Source organism: Diabrotica virgifera, chromosome 7 (assembly GCF_917563875.1).
Source record: "Diabrotica virgifera virgifera chromosome 7, PGI_DIABVI_V3a".
In the NCBI taxonomy this organism is placed as follows: Eukaryota; Metazoa; Arthropoda; class Insecta; order Coleoptera; family Chrysomelidae; genus Diabrotica; species Diabrotica virgifera.
This window is the reverse complement of record NC_065449.1, coordinates 209,366,564-209,379,129: the sequence shown is the minus strand read 5'-3', so window position 1 is coordinate 209,379,129 and position 12,566 is coordinate 209,366,564. Positions and strand designations below refer to the sequence as shown.

Genomic DNA, 12,566 nt, shown 5'->3' with positions numbered 1-12,566 from the left:
TTTGAATAAATTAGTTGATTAGGTGGTAATAATCTAACGATTGGGCAAAATAAGAGACACATCGATCTGACCGTTCAAAAATTATGACGAATACAAATTTCTGTCAAAATGCGAAACTCGCCCTGTATATTATTAAACAATGGGAGCAGACACTTTTTAATGGTCATTTGTTATTCCCCATAGGAGCCTCTATACGAGGTAGGAGTATGTACAGTTCCTCATGACTCACCCTGTATAAACAAGTACTGAAGCCGGTATGAACATATGGAATAAAGCCCTGGGGATGTGCCAGTGCGAGTAACATCAAAATGATTCAAAGTTTTCAGAATAAAGTACTAAGGGACATTGTAAATGCTCCCTGGTACATAAGGAGTAGCTACCTACACAGAGACCTAGGAGTGGAAATGGTGGCAGATGTAATTAAAGTATTCGCAAAGAAGCCTGAAAACATACTTCATAACCATGGAAACGTAGAGGCTATTCAACTCCTGGATCAGCATGGAATAGTGAGAAGACTCAAGAGAACTAAACCTTTCGAGTTAGTGTAAAATCTTTTGAGTTAGTGTAGGTAAATGGTGAATGTCTAAAAAAAGAGTCATGTGCGTGGTAAGTGTTAAGTTTAAGCTGGCTAAAAAAATTGAGGAATACCATTGGGGAGATCTCAACAAACAGTAGTTTTAAGATTGTCAATAAAGAAAATTTGCTCGTTAGTATAATATTTTGTGACTAGTTTTAAATAACCAGGGCACCGCCTCGGTGTTGTTTAAAATAAAAAAAAAGCTGTACGCAAGAGATCGATAAGCATGACTTACATACAGAACTCTATTAGGTTTGTTCGTAGTACGATCCAATCGATCAGCAACCGTTACCAACCATCAGACGCATGCGCAATGAACAGTTAGCGTTGCGCAGTTAACAGTTAGCGTTCGTAGACTAGAACGCGCATGCGTCTGATGGTTGGCAACGGTTGCTCATCGTTCTACGAACAAACCTATTATAATTTCCAATTCCAATTTTTTTGAAGTAATAATCAAACTAAGTTTTGGAATTTCAAGCCATTTGGAATATATCTTTTTAAAATAAAGCTTGCTGAGAGATTTACACCATAAAGTTATAATCCTACAAACATAAATACATGCAAAAATAGATAATTTCACAAATTAAAATAAATAGTGAACCCATGGTTATTGAGTGAGTGCATATTTGTTAAAATTTGTAACACTAACACAAATTCTATTCAATAAACTAAGTGTTTCCGCATGCATTTCAGGTTTTAAAAATATCAGAAATGTTTACATCACAAAAACAAAAATAGATCACACGTGCCAGATATCCTGGATTATTATTTTTTGGTTTCAAATCATTGTTTTTATGAATGGTCAACGTATGTGTCATAGTTTACCATTATTTGTTTGCTTTTATCTAACCCATATTAATTATATTTTAATTAGTAAATTCTTATCGATTACAATAGGTACCGGGTGTCCATTTATATTTTCCCCCATTTTAACTACCTATAACTTCTAAACGACTCAAGATAGAAACATGCGGTTTTCGCTGAAATGTTTTATTTTACTAAAAGTTTTGTATGAATCGATTGAGTTTTTTATATCGCTTTCAATTACGAAAATAAAAATGGCCGATTTTTGAAAAAAACTTTGTTGACTTTTTTTTAATGGAACACCCAGTATATTTTTTTGTAAATTGAAAGAACAATCATTCACCTATCCAGCGATATAAAGTTTTTTAAAATCGGTTGTCAAATCACTGAGTAATTACTTTTTAAAATGAGAAGTGCAGCGTGGATATCACATACCTAAATAACATGTAACTAAGCAAAATGATATTATGTTGTGATTTTCACATTGCATCTCTCATTTTAAAAATTAATTTCTCAGTCATTTGAGAACCGATTTTACCTGGTTAGGTAAATGACCATTTTTTCAAGTTGCGAAAAAATATACTGGGTGTTTTAATAAAAAAAGTCAACAACGTTTTTTTTTTCAAAAATCCGCCATTTTTTAATTAAAAGCGATATGAAAAATGTTCATTTACCTAAAAAATTGAAAAAAGGATCATTTACCTATCTAGAGGTATAAAAATTTTCAAAATCGGTTGTCAAATGACTGAGCAATTAATTTTTAAAATGAGAGATGCAATGTGGAAATCACATAACATAATATCAATTTGCTTAGTTAGAGAGTTGCACCTCTCATTTTAAAAATTAATTACTCAGTCATTTGACAACCGATTTTGAAAAACTTTATATCGCTGGATAGGTGAATGACCTTTCTTTCAATTTACAAAAAAATATACTGGGTATTCCGTTAAAAAAAAGTCAACAAAGTTTTTTTCAAAAATCCGCCATTTTTTTTTCGTATTTGAAAGCGATATAAAAAATTTAATCCATTCAGACAAAACTTTTACTAAAATAAAACATTTCAGCGAAAACCGCATATTTCTATCTTGAGCCGTTTAGAAGTTATAGGCAGTTAAAATGGGGGAAAATATAAATGGACACCCGGTATTACAAATATTTATACCTATTAAAGTTTTTGGAGCATTTTTAGAAAAGTGAATATAATTTTCAAAAAATAGATTTTTGAACCTATTATTGCAATAATTCAGCAACAAATAAACAAAAATAACTTTACAAACTCTCATTTTAAAAATGATTTTTTATGCTGTTTCAATAAAATTGTGTCGGTTTTCCATATAATTTACAGATCTTGACCTTTAGTATTTAACCGTAAAGTAAAAAACGTTTAATATTTTGCATATTACAGCCCGTTCACACTTGTCGTGTGTCGGATCCGTATTTAATCAGAGGTTCCAGTGGCAACGCATTTTATATATGGCGCTATTCACATTTATCCGACACCGTTTTTTTGTTGACGACGACAATAAATGTGGGCTGTTTTGCCAGAGAACAACAGTTTTGTGGTCGTTGTTCTCTGGTTTTGCGAGCCCTCGTCGCGCGGAAAACAATTGTGGCGGATCTCGTTCGCCTATGTTCACATTTGTCGGGGGTCGGGGCTAGTGATGCCACATAAAGTCAACAGATTGGAAAAAATAAATGATGAGATTTCGCTAGAGTTAAATGATAAATAATTATACAATATATATAATATAATTACAATATATAATTTGAAAAAATAAAATATTTTTTTATTAAATATGCATACTTATTTGTATGTTTATTCTAGTTTTTAAATATCGTTTATATAAATTTCAATGAATCCACCTAAAGTTATCAACATCCGTTCGAAGACATAAATATGGTATGAAGTACCATATTTGAGAACCATAAAAAATAATAATAATAATAAGGTAAAGACACCTGCTGACATCTACTCTACACCGCGCTATTATATCTACTAACACCGATCAAACTGAGGGAACCAGAAATGCGCATAAACCACCTCACTAAAGACGAAAAAATGCGCACCTGGATGGGTAAACCTCTGCACGGGCGCATCCCAATGAGGTCAGCCAGGCCTGTGTCGACAATATAGCGTCGAATTATTTGGTTGACATCAGGAAAGATGTTCCCTGAAACGGAGGGTTCATTACTGGCCATTCAGGATCAGGTTATACCAACCAGAAATTACCTGAAATATATCGTCAAAGACCCTCAGGTTTAAAACGACAGATGCCGATATGGATGTCAAGCCCAAGAAACCATCCAACATCTTACAGGGGGCTGCCAGGCATTTGCTGCAACTGAATACACGGAACGGCATGACGCAGTGGGAAAAATCCTTCATCAAGGGATAGCTATCAAGCTGGGACTTCTCCAAACGGACCATCTCCCATATTATCAATACGTCCCTGAGAGTATGCTTGAGGATGGCAACTACAAGCTATACTAGGACCGCACTGTGCTCACAGACCAAACAGTGGCACATAATAGACCAGATCTCGTACTAGTTAATAAGCGAACAAGACAAACAACACTAATTGATGTGGCGATACCTAACAACAATAATCTGCGTAGTAAACTTACTGAAAAGATCGCCAAGTACAGAGATCTGGAAATTCAAATACGGAGACAATGGAGAATGCAAAGCACTCAGACAATACCGATTATTATGTCTACTACTGGAGTCATTCCGAAGACCCTCCTCGAAAGCATAAAAAAGCTGGGTCTAAATGAACATCTTTACAAGACCATGCAGAAAGCTGTACTACTCGCAACGGCCAGATGTGTACGAACACTTTTGGGAGATACACCTGCATACCAAGTCACCTAGGGCTGGATAACACGGAAAGAGTCCTACCAGAGCTCAATCCCTTTAATACCATAGGCATCTGGGATGAGTGCCTGAGCATCTGGGATCAATTTTCCCCTTAGAGGGAGTGTGAGCCATATGGCTAAATCTGGATATAAAAAAATATTAAAAATATTACTACAAATTAACACCTCCATGGCTTCTAAAAATTGCAAGCCAGATGGATGCTGAAGCGAAGAAGACAAGAGGGAATTCAAAAACTTACAATTCACGACCTCGTCTGTTCAGCTGGTTAATTCCAAACGGAAATTGGACCTAGTTACTCAAAGAAGTAAAGACTAATATAAAAATAGAATAAAAATTCCATTTTTATTCAATTGCAAATTGCAATGCGAATTACAGACGGGGTCGTCAATTGTAAGTTTTTGAATTCCCTCTTGTCTTCTTCGCTTCAGCATCCATCTGGCTTGCAATTTTTAGAAGCCATGGAGGTGTTACCAGGGAACTGGACCAATAAGTTTTCAATTAAAAATCTTTTAGGAATATTTTTAATTATTAGTAATATTTTTCAATATTATTAATGTTTCTATTAGGTTGAAAACTAAGCTTATTTATTGTTTATTCCAAAGTTTAATAAAGGTCATTGTTAAATACAATTACACAAACACATTTTGATAAAAACAAATATACAGTTTAAAAATTACCAGTAGTAATTTTTAATTAAAACAGAAATCATACACCAAATCAACGCATGTCTGCGTATCTTTGATAGTTGTCCAGTCAATAATTATTAACCTCTTTTTGAAAGCTTTTGAAATGAGAGCAAGCGGCGTTCTTTACTATTAAGTAGATTGAATCTCATTAAAAGTTTGATGTCACACATTGTGGCCAATAAAAATTATAAAGCATTTGATTGGTATACAAATTAATAGACTCTACTAAAACTATTTTTACTATTGCACGAATCCAGAAATAGAAAACTAGTCGACGCATCAAGAGTGTTCCCTCTCAACGATGAATAAATGAATCCCATATGTTTGAAGGAGCAGATATCGTAGATATCTTTTCTATTGGTAGATAGCAGATATCTTACATAGCGGTTACATCAAGGCCGGAGATAACCAACAGGTCGATGTAAATACAGAACAAACCAATCAAGAAAAACCTTGCCGTAATAATAATTATACAGATACACATTGTGACGCTGATGATGAGGTTGTAAAAACGCAAGGTGAATAATCTTTCTTATAAAAGTATTAGTATGTAAAGATTGTGGTTTTGTGGGCAACTCATGTGAGTGATAGAAGTGCAGCAGTGCGTGCAATCAAGTGCAATAGAAAAAAGTTAATTAGTTATTACATATTATCTTTATATCAATTTATATATCTTTATATATATCTTTATATCAATTATTGATTATTATGAAAATTATTAGGTACCTACCTCACTTGATTTGGTTGTAGTGATATAATACATAGAAGCATACACATAAATCTTGGCGATCTTTATGCAGTCCAGTGGAAAAGTAAGTGAAAATTAAACTTTGTATCCCAGTATTTAATGTTTGTGTGTGTATAATATAAATAGTAACATACATATTAATTAGTGGATTTGAAGGTTTGTAATACATAACGTAGAATATACTCGTAAATTGTAACGTATAAGAAGTGTTTTACGCAAGTTTGAAGTTGCATGTTCATGTTTATTTACTTTATTCTACATGTTTGTAGTACACTATTTTATGTCATCGTGGACATTACAAATTCTACAAAGTTTAAATTTTGAGCATTTAACAAGCATAATAAGTAATACATGTTTATGTTTATTATTAAGAAGTAGGCGCAAGAATCTTGGTCCACTCGAAAAAAAAAAAATGCATTTAAAAAGCATTGGTCTGAAATTTAACTTCGACGCTCTTATGGTAAATAGACACTCACTGATAAGTTTCTAGGAGTTATTTGAGTAAAGTTAGTTAACAAAGTACAATAACATAATATTATATAAAATCTAGAAAATATTTTCTGCCATTTTTCATTTCTAACAAATATATATTTTTTTATATTTATTAAGGGGGTAGGCGCAAAGCCTTGGTCTAATGACATTTAAATGCATTCATCTTTTCCGAATCCTGAGAAATCTAATTAATATTTTTGAAAAATGTAAACACAGAATGAAAGATTACATTATTACCGAGGGCCGAAAGTCCTTTAGAATAAACAAAAGTATTCTTTTGAATGAAATATTTGAAATTCAAAATCACACTAAATTTCCTTTTGTTTCCATACCTGTAACATATTAAAATAAACATTATAGAAGTTTTCAGGGACTTTCGGCCCTCGCTAATAATATAATCTTTCATTCTGCGGTTAACTTTTTCAAAAATACTTATTAGTTTTCTCAGGATTCGAAAAAAAAATTGCATTTAAATAGCATTGGACCAAGATTTTGCCCCTACCCCTTAAAGTAGCAATGCAATTAATTCTATGTTTAACCAGCATTTTATCTTTAACCAAATCTGCTATTTTATTGTCATAGGTCTTTCCAACGGTTCCCCTTAAAATCTAATAATTACTAGTATTATTACCAATTACTAGTAGTAACAAGATTGCTGGTTCACGTTTAAAGATGTGTATTAATATTTATTAAAAATTACAATTTCTTGGGTTTTTACTGTTTTCTAAGCAACATTTCAAAGCTTTAAACCTGCTTTATTAAAGAACTACTTATAAAATTGTTTAAAATGCTTTACTTCTTACTGATACCCGTATTGCTCTTAAAATGGTGCGTTTTGGCGTTAAATTAGACGTTTTGTTTATCGAGGATGTTCTGATACTATTTTATTGTTGTATTTTAATGTTATTTACTATTTTTCTTGGAAATTAACAAAAATTTCATTTTAAAACACCTTTATTTTAACGTTTCGATTGCCACTTCCCAAAATGGTTCTCAAAACATAGGAGAATTTTTTGAATTTCCTACGTTTAAATGCACACATTGTATATCTAAGATTACAGCAGGAATGACTTGCAAAGCTTGTTTTTAAGAAAATTGAAATTGATTATCAGATAATAATGTGCCATTACCAAACTATCTTATTTTTCACCTAATCCAAATGATAAGTACACTCATTTAATTTAACGAACTAAACTATGTAGGTATTTACCTAATTCATTTTTAATCTAATGAAACACTTCATTTTAATTTATATATTTTATACATTTTTTAGAATTTTGATCTATTTACCCAGAGATAAATATGACAAATATTTTAATATAGTTATGTTATTTGTAAGTTCTTTATTGACAATTTAACATACATATTTATTATCTGTCATGTACAGTTTATCCCAAACCTTTTTTCAGTGCGTCATTAATTTTGACGTCATATAATATTTTAAAAATGTCGCGAATCACTGCATGACATTTTAGTTAAATCTGTGTAATGTGTTTATGTAAGTATTTGCCAGAATATTAATATTTAAAATATTCTAAGAAAAAAATAAATAAACATAGAATACAATTTCACTAGACAATGTCCGAATTTAAAAATGACATAAAATATTTACATTTACGTCGTAGACAAATTTCTAACTTAGAATTACAAATTGTCATTTTATCCGTTAGCATTGTGAAAGTACTGTCACGATATATTACTTTTGTTTCAAATTATCTTTATTCGCATCATGGATTGGTTATCTATTTAGAATATTGGAATTTTCAACAAATTAATCATACATCTATCTATAAGAATAAGTCGCCTTAATATGGAAATATCCTTAAACGAATACATAATTTTTGAAGTTCTATGTATAATAATCATGGACGTATGTTTATTTCTATCGCTTCGAGTTTAATGCGTTAGAGCGAATTCGACAAACTATGACGCACTGAAAGAAGGGTTTGGGATAAATTCTACGCATTTTTAAGTAATTTAGAGCCAAAAAGTTATTAATAGTCTAGTCGCAACATAGGGGGTCCCGTGGGCACTTTTAGCGAATTGATGGTGGTATTATAGGTTTTTTGGGTCGCTGAATCTAATCGAAGTGGTCTGCAATCCCAAATGTGGTGCGTTTAATTGTTATTAACAAATTATGGTAAAATTAAGTGTTTTTCAGGAATTATTAGAAGCCCTGTAAATAAATTGATAGTGTTAAGATCTTCTCTGGTGTATTTTTGGTCGCGGAATCGAATGCGACTAGTCGCGATTACTCAAAATGTGTTCTTATGTTGTTAATAACAAAATAATTGTTTATTCGCCGAAAAGCTCGAAATGCGGCATCTACAGCAAGTTTGTGGTCTTTTTCATAGTATTTTTATATGCTAAATCGATTGTCACTAGTCGTGATAGCTTAAACCACGTTCCGACTTTGTTATTAATAAATTATTGCAAAAATAATTTTTTATAGTAAGTTTACTCAACGGGTTTGCTCTAAATTAAAAAAAACCACCTGGAATGACATGAAATTTGGCATCCACGTAGCTAACATGTCAAACAAAACAAGTGCTATTGTGCCGATGTGTGCTTTTACCCTGGGGGTGAGTTTCACCCTGTTTAGGGGGTGGAAAAAGAAACCTTTAAAATAAGTCCGGAATTGGATAAACTGATTAATTCTAAGCAACTTTTGTTCTATACAGTTTTTTCACCAAGTTAATATATTCCAGAGAAATAAGATTTTTCTCGTGACATATCCCCCTCCAGGCTTAAACCAAATTTTTTGAGTAGTATGGACATCTATATTAATAACCTATATGTTTCCTGCAGCCGATTTTGATGATATACATACATAGTTATAAACAAATGAAGATCAAAAAACGGTAAATTTTCGCTTTTTTCGTCTATAACCAAAAAGTTAAGCATTTTAAACAAATTTGAGGGTAAGAAACTCATAAATCGTCTAAAAATTTCAATATGGCGTTCGCTGAATATGTCTCTTCTTATTGGTTGCTTAGAAAATTGCAAAATAAATCATAAATTTTGAGTTTTTATAAATATTCATAACTTACGTAAACATTAACTTAGAACCTTATTATACGAGTTGCTGAGACTTCTGGTGCTTAAATTGTATTTTATATTTCAAAGCAATTGGTCAAATAGTTTAAAAGTTATTTAATTTGTTTATCCCAAATTCATTTTTTTTGCAACACTATAAGTCAGAAAATTATAAGGTAACACTAAGACTTCTGACAGTTTATGGAAGAAGAACATTTATAATATTGACTTTTTTTTAAACACTGTAAAATTATTTTGCAAAAACACGTCGATTTTTTGTTTCCTTATAAACAATTAGAATAACTTTTTAACCGTTACCCGTAGAAAAATTATTTTTTCATATTTGGAAAGACTGAATTTTTATACACGTTTAGAAAGAAAAACAATTGTCCTAGGACAATTAGGGACGAAGTTAGCCCTCCTTTTTTTAATTCACATATTTTTGCAAAATAATTTTGCAGTATTTAGAATTATTTTTTGTCATTTTTTTTTAATTAAATTAATAGCATAAATCCTTTTCTTTCATAAACTATCCAAAGTATTAGTGTAACTTCATCATTTTCTGACTTATAGCGTTGCAAAAAAAAAATAATTTGGGATAAACAAATTAAATACCTTTTAAACTATTTGACCAATTGATTTGAAATTTAGGGTATGATTTAAGCACCAGAAGTCTCAGCATTATGTGTAAAAAGAACGTTCTAAGTTAATTTTTACATAAGTTATGAATATTTATAAAAACTCAAAATTTATGATTTATTTTGCAATTTTCTAAGCAACCAATAAGGATATACATATTCAGCGAACGCCATATTGAAATTTTTTATACGATTTGTTTAAAATACTTAACTTTTTGGTTATAGACGAAAAAAGCGAAAATTTACTGTTTTTTGATCTTCATTTGTTTATAATTATGTATGTCATCAAAATTGCCTGCAGGAAACATATAGGTTATTAATATAGATGTCCATACTACTAAAAAAATTTGGTTTCGGGCTGGAGGGGGTTGTGTCACCAACAGGATATTTTTTTTCCTTATTTCTCTGAACTAATACTTTTCGAGATATTTGCGAGTGAATATGTTCATTTTTCAACAAAAAAACAAAAATAACTCGAAACTTGGTTTAAGCTATCACGACTAGTGACAATTGATTTAGCGTATAAAAATACTATGAAAAAGACCACAAACTTGCTGTAGATGCCGCATTTCGAGCTTTTCGGAGAATAAACAATTATTTTGTTATTAACAAAATAAGAACATATTTTGAGTAATCGCTATAAAAACAAATTCAAATTAATCGCAAAAAACAAAAAAATTATCGACTAAAATATCTACAAAAAATATCCACAACTGGCTATATCATAGCCAGTTGCGTCTGAGTTTAGCGAACCGACTATACTAGTCGCATTCGATTAACACTATCAATTTATTTACAGGGCTTCTAATAATTCCTGAAAAACACTTAACTTTACCATAATTTACCAGATATTAGGAAACTTCAGAAACTAGAAATAATAAGTAAATTTAATGAAAAATTTGTCTTGGTAAAAGATATATTTATTTAAAAAGCCCATAAAAGTGGTACAAATATTAAAACCAAACGTTTTCGCTCTGCACGATCTGACGATAGTGTAACTAAAAAGCAACTCACGCTGTCCTTCATAGTTCGGGATAGGCTATGATGTGAGAGTCTTTGTACCCAGAGCAAATGATACACATCCTTCTGATTGGAAGCCTCTGGATGATGATCTGGAACATTGGGGAGGGCTGGAATGGTTTCTGATGGCCCTTGACCCAGTGAATTGTAGCACCCAAATGTCATTCTTAGGGGTGTTCAAGTCTAACAGAGTGGGTTCGATACTATTGATTGCTTGCTTGCCTGTATAAAGCAGAAAACTGACGGAACGTGGCGCTACATTCTGAGTGAAATAGAAAAATGTAACAGAAAAAGATAAAAACTAAAAACGGGATTCAACCCAACGTGAAAAAGATTAAACGCAACGTGAAATAGAGAAATTTCTGTAAAAATTTGGTATTTATGATCCTGAAGATAACACCAAATGCTAAAATTTATTGTCCTGTGAAAAACACACGCTTCAAGAGCTGTCAACTATTCAACTGAGGGTACGATCAGTGTCGTGGTAATTTTATGGTCAAACTACGTTTTGTTTTCATTTTTATCATTGTGAGAATTAACCAACACCTATTAATATTTTGACCGCCGCCACTGGGAGTGTAACTTTTTTGGTTGTCGTTATTCTTCGGGACATATGGTTTGACCCATTTTATCACAAAGTAAATATTACTAATTTTACAGTCTTGTAGGGTGGTAACTGCGTTCTCTTTCTTTTTTCCTATTATATATATCTCTCTTTGCCGATGTCTAAATTTTTAAACATTTGAAGCTCGCATCAACACTCGCTTCAACCTCGTCGTGAGATTTCCCCATAATAGCTACACTCATTACACACAAAAATGAATAGAATCAGTCTCAAGCAGATTTTATTTCATTTATCGTTTCATTAAATCAAAAATGAATTGTACATAGATAGATTGGTCTTTTAAATGAAATACGCGTATCATTTTATTAGATACATTATTATCAATGAGACATTCTTTTCTTTTTTTTCATGTACCATGTCATTACAGAACATTGGTTACCATCATAGCTATCTTAATTTTATTCACTGCCACCCTAAATAGCATGCTTGTATCTACACCATAACAATTTCGCAAGTTCTTCAACCATGAGGTTCTTCTTCATCCTGGACTGCGTTTGCCTGCTATTTTTCCTTGCATAATATTTTGTAGCAATCTATATTTGTGACCCCTCATTACATGTTAGAAATATTCCAGCTTTTTTTTCTTGATGCTATTGAGACATTATCTATTATTATTGAGACATATTATCTGGTAACTAATATCAATTTTCTTGAAAATAAATTTTGCGAATCATTCCTGCTATATCTTATATATTATTTAAATAGATACATTAAAACACTATATATTTTATTGTATATATTTGAATTAATTACACAGTGAAGTAAGGTGGGGCTAAGCATTTGACTTAAATAATAAAAAATACGTATACAGTACGTATATTTTTGGATATTATTTGTTATTTAACATTAACACAGTTAAACATTTTTTTTAATATAATAATCAACTTGTTAGAAATAAAAACGTGATAAAAAAAGGTAAAGCACCAGGACCTGGGGGGGATTCCAGCCGAGTTGATAAAAATAGCAACTCCAAGACTTTACGAGTACTGTCTATTCGGTAGACTTACACCGGTCACGGATTAAGAAAGAAATGAACGAATTGACTGATCCGCTGTAGTTTGA

General features: G+C 31.6%; 1 protein-coding gene across 1 annotated transcript in view; it reads left to right on the top strand.

Moving 5' to 3' along the window:
• Positions 1 to 5,229: 5,229 nt before the first annotated feature.
• The window catches only part of LOC114329883 (ATP-binding cassette sub-family C member 4), an 89,335-nt gene continuing 81,998 nt past the window's right edge, over positions 5,230 to 12,566 (top strand). Inside the window, exon 1 of the mRNA XM_050655872.1 lies at positions 5,230 to 5,757. The gene's annotated coding sequence lies outside the window, so the exon portion shown is untranslated. The remainder of the gene's footprint in view (positions 5,758 to 12,566) is intronic.